Below are 11,311 nucleotides of genomic sequence, written 5' to 3'. Positions count from 1 at the left end.
CTAGCACAGATGCGTCCCTGAGCGCACCAGGAGTGACCCTGGCCACCCTGGGACCCTGATACTATTAAGTCATTTTTTTTTTTGAAGGGATACTATTAAGTCATTTTATAGAGAAAAAGCAGAGGTCTTCAAGGGCCCTCCCAAGCCCAGAGCGGGGTGATGGCAGAGCCAGGATCTACTTAGGACAAGGGTCTGAGGTATAGGCACTCCTTTCTGCTTCATCAAAGCTCCCATCCTTGGAGGAGAAACGCAGGCAATCGAACTGAAGCCAGGGCTTGGGGCCATGGCCTTGAATCTGGTTGGCAGGGGCCATGAGCAGGGTCATCACATTTTCAGGATGAGACAGGAGCTGAGGCTTGGCTAGAGAGGCCTGGGGGGGGGGGGAGGATGGGAGAAAGTGAGTTTAAATAACAGTTAGGAGCTCCAGTGTGTAAACAGCCTGGGGCTGGAATCCCACCCTCTGCTATGTCTTAGCTTTGGGTCCTTGGGCGATCATTGAACTTTCCTGAATCTCCTTCCTCTTCTGTACGATGGGGATGGCACACTTCAGGTTGGCTTTTGGTGAAGATCGCAAACGTTGCATCCAAAGTGCTTGGCACGTGGTAAGCACTTTGTAAATTTAGCTGTCATTAGTGGGGTCAGAATTAGGTTCCCCGGAATTTGGGTCAGGTTGAGAGTCAGGATAAGATTAGTGCACAACTAGGACCAGGGCTGCCAGCCGGCTCAGGGAGGGGGCCCGTCTGCACTTGTCTGCTTCTAGGGACCACACAGAGGACCCCCTTGGATGGTCAGGAGTGGAGGTGGTGAGCTCGGAGTTGACGTTTGAGTTATAACAGAATGAAGAGAAAATGATCTGGGTCCAAATCCTACTTCTTCCACCCACGACCTGTCGGGGTGGACTTGGGCGATGTACCTGCTGTCTTGAAATTTCAACCTCCCATTCTGTAAAACGTGGCCATTATTACCTGTCTCAAAGGACTTTGATCAGTTTAATAAGATCATTACACCGGGTACAGGTGTCTACCCAAGAGTCAATAGTGCTTTAGTTTTTTTTTTTTTTTTAAAAGATTTTATTTATTTATTTGACGCACAGAGAGAGATCACAAGTAGGCAGAGAGGCAGGCAGAGAGAGAGAGAGAGAGGGGGGGAAGCAGGCTCCCTGCTGAGCAGAGAGCCTGATGTGGGGCTCCATCCCAGGACCCTGAGATCTTGACCTGAGCTGAATGAAAGCGGATGCTTAGCCCACTGAGCCACCCAGGTGCCCCAATAGTGCTTTAGTTTTTAAAATGCTTTCTTCCCCATCGGTTTTCCCCACCACTTATTTGCTTTTGGATAGCGGCATGGGCTGCTTGGTGCCGCTCTCTCCCCATCAGTCTACGAACGTGTGGGTCCCTGTCTAGGGCCAGACCTGTAACCGGCACCGGGGGGGCCATTGAAGCAGCTGGGAGAGGCGGTTGTTCGGAGGGGTGAAGATAGCCCTGCGACCATGCCTAGCTCGGAAGAAAACCAAGTGGGGAGGGGGTACTGGTCAGCTCTCGGTTTCCAGGCTCCTTCTCCATCTCCGGGAGGGGACTCCCTGTCAACGAGGCTTGCGCGCCCCCTGCTGGCAGGTCTGCTGGCACTGCATCTTGGGCTTCGGAGACTCCCAGCCCCTGTAACCAATGTCCATAAAAGGTGGGGTATCCAAACTGGGAGGACCCTCAGAGATCATCCACCCATGCCTTACCGATGAGACAGGAGGCCCTGTGTAGGGTAGGGAGCTGGCACAGCGCAGGAATTCGGGGCCCTGGATCGGAGGCGAGGCTCTGTCAATGCCTCGGGCTGGGAGGTGAGTTCCTTCCCAAGGAGAGTCCTCGGAGCTGAGCTCTGGCTTGTGGGAGGGGACGAGGGTGGGGTGGGGGGCGGGGCGGTGATCGCTGGTGGCCAGCAGGGGGTTTCATATTCTCAGCCTCTTGCCCCATCTGGCTGAAGCAGTTGTTGAATTTCTTGTTTTGTTTTGGAGCAGCAATCTTTGCAACCTGATAGCTATGAAATGGTGTGTGTGTGTGTGTGTGTGTGTGAGAGAGAGAGAGAGAAAGGGTGCCGTTGGTGTCCATCAGCAGGTGCCCTGGGCTGGTGACATCACCATACTAAAGCTCTGGTCTTCTTTTAAACTGATTTTCCCATCGGCAAGTCCCGGAGAGCATCACCACTGTCTTGCCCTTGATTCTCCAGCATGAAGTGGTGGAGAGTGTGGAGGGGAAATGAAAGCAGGGAGGCTTCTTGCCTTTAGATCCAAGATCATGGATAGGGAGTAAAGTGGGAGCTCGCATGGACTGTGTAGCAGATCAGAAGTGGGCAGCGTAGGGGAGGTGAGAGGCGAGAATGCTGTCCAGGCTTCTGGCTTGGCCGAAGGGTTGCACCCCTCAAGGAGGTGAGGAGCTTGGGGAGGAACTGCCCACAGCCACCTGGTGCCTGGAAGCTCATGACATAGAGAGCATGGCTGCACACAAACACATGTGTGCGAATGTGCGTGTGCACGTGTGTAAGTGTGTGTGCCCCATGTCCATGCCCATGGGCTGAAAGCTTGGTGTGACCAGGGACAGGGGCCATGAGAGCCTTATTGCCCCAGGAAGAGGCTTGCCTGTGCTGGGAAAGGTCATTTTCCTGTTCCGATCACACGAAGACTGGTGGTCCATGGTCTGTCCCCTGATAAAGGGTGCCTGGTGACAGCTTAGCCTAGCCTGCTTTAGGGTTCAGATGGGAGTTCCAGAGACAAGTCCCGGGTCTCTCTTGGAACCTCATTGTTGTCCCCTGATGAATGGGGTCAAGGAGCTCTAGCTGGGAAAGGCTTCCCTAGGGAGGATGAAATGAGGTGTTGCAGGTAGAGGTCTGGGTGCTTGCCCCGGCCAGGAGGGGGAGGGTACTATTATTTTGAAACTGAGTGCTCTGCTGTGTGGCACTTGGGCCCCCACCTGCCTTTCTGACTTCACTTCCTCTCTGCCTTTCTTCTCACCCTGCTGCAGTCACACTTGGCCTTCTTCCTGTGCCTGAAAATCACCTGCCTTTGTCCACTTGGAGCCTTTGCAAACACTCTTCCTCCTGCTCCATTTTCGCATGGCTGGTCCTTACCAGCCATTGGAGGTCACCTCTCTGGGGGAGCCTGCCCAGACTGCTGGCTAAGCTTCCCTCTGTGCCTTGTCCAGGCACTCCATAGCGCTCTCCTGCTTTTTCTCCCCAGCACCTACCACTGCCAGAGCTTGAGTGATTGGGTCATTGTTTGCCACCCCCCTCCTGCCTCTCAGACTGGGCCAGCTGCCTTGTCTGTTGTGAGCCAAATGCCTGATGTCTGCCAGTGTCCCGCATGCAGGAGGCCCCCAGGAATGACCTGTGGACTCCGCAGAGGCTTCCAGTGCATGGAGAGAGCTGGTGTTTGGAGCCAGACTGTCCTACCTTGAACTTGAGTTAGAATTCCAAGTCCTGAGGACGCCTGGGTGGCTCAGCTGGTGAAGCTGGCTAAGCATTTGCCTCAGGCTTGGGTCATGATCTCAGGGTCCTGGGATGGAGCCCCGAATCTGGCTCCCCACTTAGTGGGGAGTTTGCTTCTCTTTCTCCCGCTGCCCCCCTCACCCATTTGTGTGCTCTCTCTCAAATAAATCAATAAGATCTAAAAAAAAAAAAAAGAAAAAAAAAGAATTCCAAATCCTAGTTCCATCCGTCACTGGCTTTGTGAATCTCACTAGCCCACTAGCCTCAGTTGGCTCATCTGTCAAGTGGGGCTAAGTAGAGTGATTATTACAGCTGCTTCAAGAAAGTTACTAGATCATATGCACGGAACATGCCAGGGGCCCTGATGTGTTCTGGGAGCTGCTCTGTGATCCCTACTTCTTAATTTTTTTAAAAAGATTTATTTATTGGACACAGAAAGATCACAAGTAGGGAGAGAGGCAGGCAGAGAGAGAGGGGGGGAAGCAGGCTCCCTGTTGAGCGGACAGCCCGATGTGGGGCTTGATCTCAGGACCCTGAAACCATGACCTGAACTGAAGGCAGAGGCTTAACCCACTAAGCCACCCAGGTGCCCCTGTGATCCCTACTTCTTTACTTCATTTCGTCTTCACCATCACCCTGAGGAAGGGACTATTATTATCCCATTTTACAGATGAAAGAACTGAGGCTCAGAGGAGTAAGTTACGTGCCCCGTGATGACCCTGGCTTTCAGGTAAGGGCTTTTGGAACACAACCAGTTTCTCTCCCTGGCATCTTGTTGGTGCTCAGGGAGGACCAGGAATCTGGCAACCTGAGTTCTACTTCCACTGCTGACTTGCTGCGTGACCCTGGAGGGGGATGTCCGTGCCCCCGCTAGAGCCCCCAGTCCTGAAGTGCCATCTCTGCCGCCTCAGGGTTGGGCATGGCCGGGACAGGCAGGTGGAACTGGCTCTGGTGGGGAGGAGGAACGGGGTTGCCAAGTGTTTGAACTCTTCAAGAGAAGCAGAATGTTTGGAGTTTGATAGGAAATTTGATTTTTAGATGTCGATAACAACTGAAAAAGAAAGAAGAAACACACTGCATGGGCCAGACTTCATGTGTGAGCTGCATCTGGGCTTGTGGGCTGTCATTTTGCAATCCATGGGATCCTTGTTATCTAATGGCTTCTTCCTGTCCTTGGGCCCTCAATAAAAGTGATTCACTCCGTTGAGTACTTTCTATGTCCACACATACGTCTATGTGTGATGTCAATTGGCTCTCCTCATCCCACATCCCCCCGTCATTCCCACCATGTTATATTATCTCACTAGTTAGTATTATTATCTCTATCTGATAGAGGGGCAGACTGAGGTCCAGAGAGGTAAGTAACTTGTCCAGGGTCACACAGCGAATAAATGGCAGAGCCAGGGGACAGAGCAGAGCTCTCCTGCTCCCAAACTTTTTGTGGAACCACAGCACCCATCCTGTCACAGTGACCCTCCGTACTCCCTGTCCAGCCTCCTGCCCACCAGGATTCCCCCGTCCTGGCCTCCTGGGGACTCATACATTTGCTGGCTGACCCCAAGGCTGGTCTGGCACAGTCTTGGCCTAGAAGCAGGGTGAGCCATGCAGGAGGTTTCTCCTCCTCCTGGGACCCTAGCTTCTCCTCTCTGCAGACCCCCCTGGTGCCACAGGCTGTATAGACACCTGCAGGATTTGATGAGACTCCTGCAGAGACAGCTCAGAGACCACGGCTACCTCAACAGCCCAGCTGCAGACATGAGGAAGTTCCCCTCCCTTTCGGAAATTGTGGTAGGGAGCCGGCTAGTCCTTGTGTCAGCGGAGCTGCTGATGACTTTCCGGATTTTTCCAGCACCGTCTGCTACAGATCCTTCAGTGTGTAGAGGTTGTGTGTATGTATGCGCGAGTGTGTCTGCTCAGGTGGGCCTGTGGCTCCATGTGGTTCTGGGCACAAGGAGACATGCCTGGATGGTGGGCTGTGATGTACATTGTGGGGGTGCCCGTCTGCGGGCACTGCTGTCTGGGCGGGCACTGCCTGAGTGGGCACATGAGTGCACATATGTTCTTGGACCTTTGGGAAAACTTGAGTTTTTTTTTTTTTTTTTTTTTAATTGAGGTATAATTTACATAGAGTAAGGGGCACACCTTAGGCGTACAGCTCCATGGATTTTTACATATGTGCAACTAAGTGACCATCACCCAGGTCCGGGGGCCCCCTCATGCCCCTCCCAGTTGATACTTGCCCTGGTGTCCACTATTCTAGCCTCTCTCGCATAATCAGGAGTCGGCTTCTCTTTGGATTTTGGTTTTGGTCCTGTTCCAGCTGCTCAGTGGGTCTGTGAATTCAAGCAGCAGCAGCAGCAGCAGAAGGGCGGTGGCCTGATATTTGGAAGAACTTCCAGGTGAACGTCCCTGGAATCTGGGGACTCAGGCCCTTGGGGAAGCTGCGTGAATGTTGCCTTCAGTGGTGGAGGTGGGAGACAGCAGTTAAAACAGCTGTCATCTGCGTATTTACAGCGACCTTAGAGAAATGGTTTTATTTAAGTGCCGCATAGCCTTATAAAGTTGGTGTGATTGTCCCTGTTTTGTGGAGAAGGACCATAAGACTCAGAGACAGGCCAGAAAAAGGCCAGGCTCACAGAGCTGATGAATGGCAGAATGAAATCTGAATCCTGATCTCTTGTCTCCAAAGCTGGTCTTTTTCTTCCCCAGGCAATCTGTTTGGATGATCGGGCGACCCCTTGCTGGGGCCAGGACCTCACTCCAGTGTGCTTTCCCTGGGACGTCCCCACTTGTACTGTCAAAGGCCACATCCCTCCTGGAGTTATGTTATCACCTGCATCTTGAGGAATCACTGTTGCCTTGGAAACTAGGATGGTCTGAGCTGGACCGGTGATTGTAGGTCATCTTGTTCTACACCCTTAGCTAAGGGCTAGATAGAGACTCTCAGTTGGTGGGGACCTGGTCAGGGTCACACGTTGACCCTATGGCAGTTTTGAGTGCAGACTCTGATGACCTCTTTGGTTGGCCATTGGAGGAAGGAGCAGCCCTGGTTACCCTAAGGGAGTTGGGGAGTCTGCCCTTCTTCTGGTCTCTTTTCTCTGGGCTGTCCTGGTTTTCAGAATGGTAGAGCCCAGGCTCCAGAAGCGGACTCCTATCTGACCTCACCTGTGCCAATCCGGCCAGGCCTTGGCTTCCTTCAGCTCTAACCGGAACTGGCAGGCTTTGAGGGGAATCCATCCACCTTCCCATGTTATAGCCCTTGCTGCACCTGTCACTACCCGAGCCGGGGGTTGGGGGGGCGGGCAGTGTGGCACACTGGAGCCACTGGTGGCTTTGGAGCCATACAGGGGACTTGCTCTATCATCCTGGGCAAATCACTTTGCCTCTCTGAGCCTTAGTTTCTTTATCTGTAAAATGGGGATAATAATAGGACCCACTTCATAAAGGTCTTGGAAAGATTAGTAGTAGCAATGGTACGCATGGCGGCTGCCAGGCTGTGGGCATTTACTGTGTGCTGGTTGCTGCCTCCCAGTCACTATCCCTGAGGCATTACGAGGCAGTTACTGCTAGCATCCCCTCTTTACAGAGGAGGGAACTGAGGCTCGGAGGGGTTAAATGGTTTGCTCCACTAGTAAGCAGTAGCGCCTGGATTCCAGCCCAGGTCTGTCCGACTCCAAAGCCCTGAATACATAGCCCAGGAGGGTTATTCAATATATTCAACAATTGGCCTGGCCTGGGGACTCCAAGCCATCAGAATGGATGCCGGCCATAAGTAAGCAAGCTGTATGTTTCCCCTGTCTCGCCGTATCCATTACACACTCGACTGCGTTAAATGGGATTAATCCAGGAAATGAGATTACAGATGTCAAGCAGCTTGGAGAACCCCAAAGCTCTCCATAGCATGGGATTCTGTTCCTTCTTACGCTGTGGGGAAGAGGCCTGTGAATCAGGAGACCCGGGCTGAACTCCTGGCTCTGCTGAACAGCCTCTGTTGAGTCTTGGAAGACCATTTCCAGAAACAGAGATTAACTAGGGGGAAACGGGCTAAGTTTAGCAGGTGCTCCGAGAGCATTGGTCAGGCACGTTCATGTGCTACCAGGCACGGGGTTTGTCCAAACAGACCCAGGAGGCCCTCAGCCTGGCCCCCATGTGCTGTGTCACTCAGTCAAGGGATTTGCATGTTAGTTTTTAAAAAACAACTTAAAATACATTGTATATATTTTAAAAAAATATTTATGTATTTATTAGAGAGAGAGATTGCATGGTGGAGAGGAGAAGAGGGAGAATGAGAACCTGTGAATCTCAAGTAGGCTCCCAGCCAAGTGCAGAGCCCGACACGGGCTGGGATCTCGAGATCCTGAGATCACGACCTGAGCCAAAGTCAAGAGTTGGAGGCTTGGAGCGCCTGGGTGGCTCAGTGGGTTAAAGCCTCTGCCTTTGGCTCAGGTCATGATCCCAGGGTCCTGGGATCGAGCCGCGCATGGGGCTCTCTGCTCAGCGGGGAACCTGCTTCCCCCCTCTCTCTGCCTGCCTCTCTGCCTACTTGTGACCTCTTTCTCTCTCTCTGTCAAATGAATAAGGGATATATTAAAAAAAAAAAAAAAGAGTCGGATGCTTAACTGACTGAGCCACCAGGTGCCCCAACACTGTACATATTTACGGTACGAAATTGGCTCATATTTAAAGTATTTGATCTGCTTTCAACAGGTGTAGACACCAGTGGGAACACCACCACAGTCACTACGTAACATAGCTGGCATTTCTCAAAGTTCTCTCGTTCCCCTCAACCCTCTGCCTCTCCCTCCACACCCCTTCTCTGGCACACAGTGCTCTGTTTTCCATCACTATAGGTCCCTTTGCCTCTTCTAGAAGTTTCTATAATGAATGAAAGAAATCACACCATATGTAGGCTTTTGTGTCTGGCTTCCTTCCTTCCTTCCTCCTCGAGATTCATCCGTATAGTCCTGTGTGTTGCTGAATACTGTTCTCTTGTATGTATGAATCACAGTTGGTTTGTCTTCCCATTCACCTCTGGATGGCTGTTTCATTTTTTTACCCCCAGTTTTTGGCCTTTATAAATAAAGCTCTTAGGAACATTTAGGTATCAGTCTTTGTGTGGACGTATTTTGTTGTTGTTGTTGTTGTTTCTTTCGGTAAATACAAAGGGATGGAAGGGCTGGGTCATGTGGACTCTTTCTCCAGGTGGTCGGACCATGTTCTAACCCCACCAGCGGAGTAGGGGGGTCCCAACTGCTCCACGTCCTCACCAGCCCCTGGTCTGGCCCGCCTTTCCAATGTTAGCCACTCTAATGGCTGTGTAGCGGTAGTCCTAGGAAGCCACCCTTGGAAGACAGATTTTGCTTTGAGTTTCAGAGAGAACGCTCCATGTATCAGAGTGGTCCAGTGACGGACTGCGCTTCCTGGTGGAGTCGTGAGCCTACCATTCCTGGGAGCGCTCAAGACTTTGAGGGTCCGGCTGAGATGTGTGGACAAAGCATTCCAGCCTCAGGGGGTTTGGACTTGATTTTCGGAGCTACCTCCAGCATTTGTGGTTCTAAGCATCTTACATGGTGAAGGCTTCACTGGTAACATTATTATTAATACCCTCATCTTGCTGGCTTGGACCTCCACCTTCCCCTGTAGGAAGCCTCATTCTCGGTGAGTTTCTCTCCCCTCTCAAGGGTGTGGATGAATCCCGTTCACTCTTGAATCAGAGGAGACAGCCACCTGTGTTGTCCTCAGTCCCCATCAACCACCACTTCCACTGCTGTCTTCGATCTGTCCACGAGGGTCCTGTCCCTCCAGGTCTTGTCTGCCTCGGCCTTGAGGTCATGCAGGAGCTCATGACTTGCTGGCAAATAAGGGGGAAAATGCTACTGGAGGACAGGGTCCCCCAGCAGGGCTACATGGACCCACTTACAGGACTGCTCCCCGTCTCACACTCAGCCTCTTCCTCCTGGGGTTAGTGACTGCGCTGCAGCAGGTCCAAGAACCAGTTGGCAGGATGTAGCCAGACCCAAGACTTTTTCCATCCCGAAGCCCTTGTTCTTAAGTCTGGCTTGCCATCCGACTCCCTGCTTCCTCTGATGAAGGGTTTCTACTTTGGCTCCTGAAAGTCCGTCCTGGCTTCTGTTAGGTGCCTGCCTCTCATCCACTAGGCATGTCTCCCATGTCTGGACCCAAAGCGATCTTGGGTCTGCCACCATCTCGTGACCTAGTGGTTGCACATGGATGACTGGACGCCGAGCATCACTCAGCCCCGTATCCCACATGTGTCCAGGCTCAGTTCTGGCTCGGTCAGGCCCTCCGTGACCCCACGGAAGCAATCAAAGGCAAGCCATTAAAAAAAAAAAAAAAAGGCTTTCTTTTGGTTGAGGTTCACCTCAACTGATTTGTATATTGAAAATGAGTCAGTGCATACACTTTTGAAGCCATCGTTAAAGAATGAATTTTTCCATGATCCATCCTCCTGGTATTCACACCCTTGTGCAGTGCCCTCCCTCCACACTATGCCAGGGCTGGCCTTGGTGATTCATAAAGTACGGACGAACTGCTGGAGCATCGTTTCTGAGATTAGGGCAGAAGAAACTGTGCAGTGTCAGCCCGGGTCAACTCCCTGTCTTAGATCTTTGCTCTGGGGAAGGCCAGCTGTCCTGCTGTGGACAGCCCGACAGAAGGCCTGTGTGGGGGAGGAGCTGCTGTCTCCAGCCTATGGTCACAAGGAGTTGCAACCTCCTGCTGACGCATGGGTGAGCTTGTAAGTGGGTCCTCCATCTCCATCAAACCTGCAGAAGACAGAGCCCAGGCGGATATTTGACTTCAACTGAGAGACCCAGAGTCAGGACCACCCAGAGAAGCCACTTCTCCTGACTCTCAAAGACGGAGCTAATAAGCACTGCTTTAAACCACTAATGTTGGGGGCGGGGCGGTCATCTCCTATGCAACAGTAAATAACTAATTCATCCTCTGACAACCGCCCCCCACCCCGCCTGATCCCACCCAAACAACCGAAATGGAATCTGATGGAGTGTGGACCATCCCCCTGAGCCAGCACAGTTGACTGGACCAGGGGAGCCTCCGGACGCAGCCGGACTCCTTCTAGAAATACCTTTTTCCTTTCTCTTTTCTCCTTTCTCTTTATACCATCCCTCTCTTCCTTTCTCTTTTTTCTTTCTGCAGGAGAAGATTGAATCAGACAGCTCTGAGACGGAACTGGAATAGTGGGTAAGCTCTGAGGGTGGGAGTGCCTAGGCGGTCTATGGAGAGCCAGCCCTGAAGTCAGAGAGAAGCCTGGGGGAGGGGACAGACGGGGGGGGGGCGGGGGGAGGGAGAGAGGGGGAGGGGCATGGCCACTGGCGGCACAGGGGACGCATGATGCTCTGGGACCTGGCAGGTTCTCTGTCTTCTACTTGGGCTCTTGGCAGCCGAATGCCGGGGAATTCCTCTGGCCCTTGAAATGATACCCCTTGTGATTTGAACTTCCTTAAGTTTCTGCTTTTCCAATCATATCATCTTACATCAATAATCTTTGTTGGCCGCATTTTTGGAAGGACGTAAAATGTCTCACTGAGTGGACCGGTCTCCACTGATACCACCGCGGGCCTCTGCTTGGACATCCTGCTGATTTCCAGTTTCCTTCTGGAAAAGTGGCCTCAAGTCCCTCCTCTGTTGGAGATTGTTTGTCTCACCTCCTTCCCCAGCCCCAGGTCTTCTGCTCAGGAGCTGCATGAACCTGCCCGGCTGGCCAGGGGCACCTGTTGGGGGGGGGCGTGTCCCTGCGTCCCCCTGTTCAGCAGCTGCTGTGTCCTCCCGGCGCCTCTAGGGGCTACACAAGTCAGGGAAG

General features: G+C 52.4%; 1 long non-coding RNA gene across 1 annotated transcript; it reads left to right on the top strand.

Moving 5' to 3' along the window:
• The first annotated feature begins 1,126 nt into the window (after nucleotides 1–1,126).
• LOC309841933 lies at nucleotides 1,127–8,546 on the top strand. The gene is made up of 3 exons (XR_014299409.1): nucleotides 1,127–1,828; nucleotides 4,139–4,198; nucleotides 6,178–8,546. It is a non-coding gene; the product is annotated as an uncharacterized lncRNA (long non-coding RNA).
• The last annotated feature ends 2,765 nt before the right edge of the window (nucleotides 8,547–11,311 follow it).

The sequence above is a fragment of the Mustela nivalis genome, assembly GCF_964662115.1.
Source record: "Mustela nivalis genome assembly, chromosome: 10".
Taxonomy (NCBI): Eukaryota; Metazoa; Chordata; class Mammalia; order Carnivora; family Mustelidae; genus Mustela; species Mustela nivalis.
Note: the sequence above shows the minus strand (reverse complement) of the source record. Positions and strands in the feature narration are given on the sequence as shown.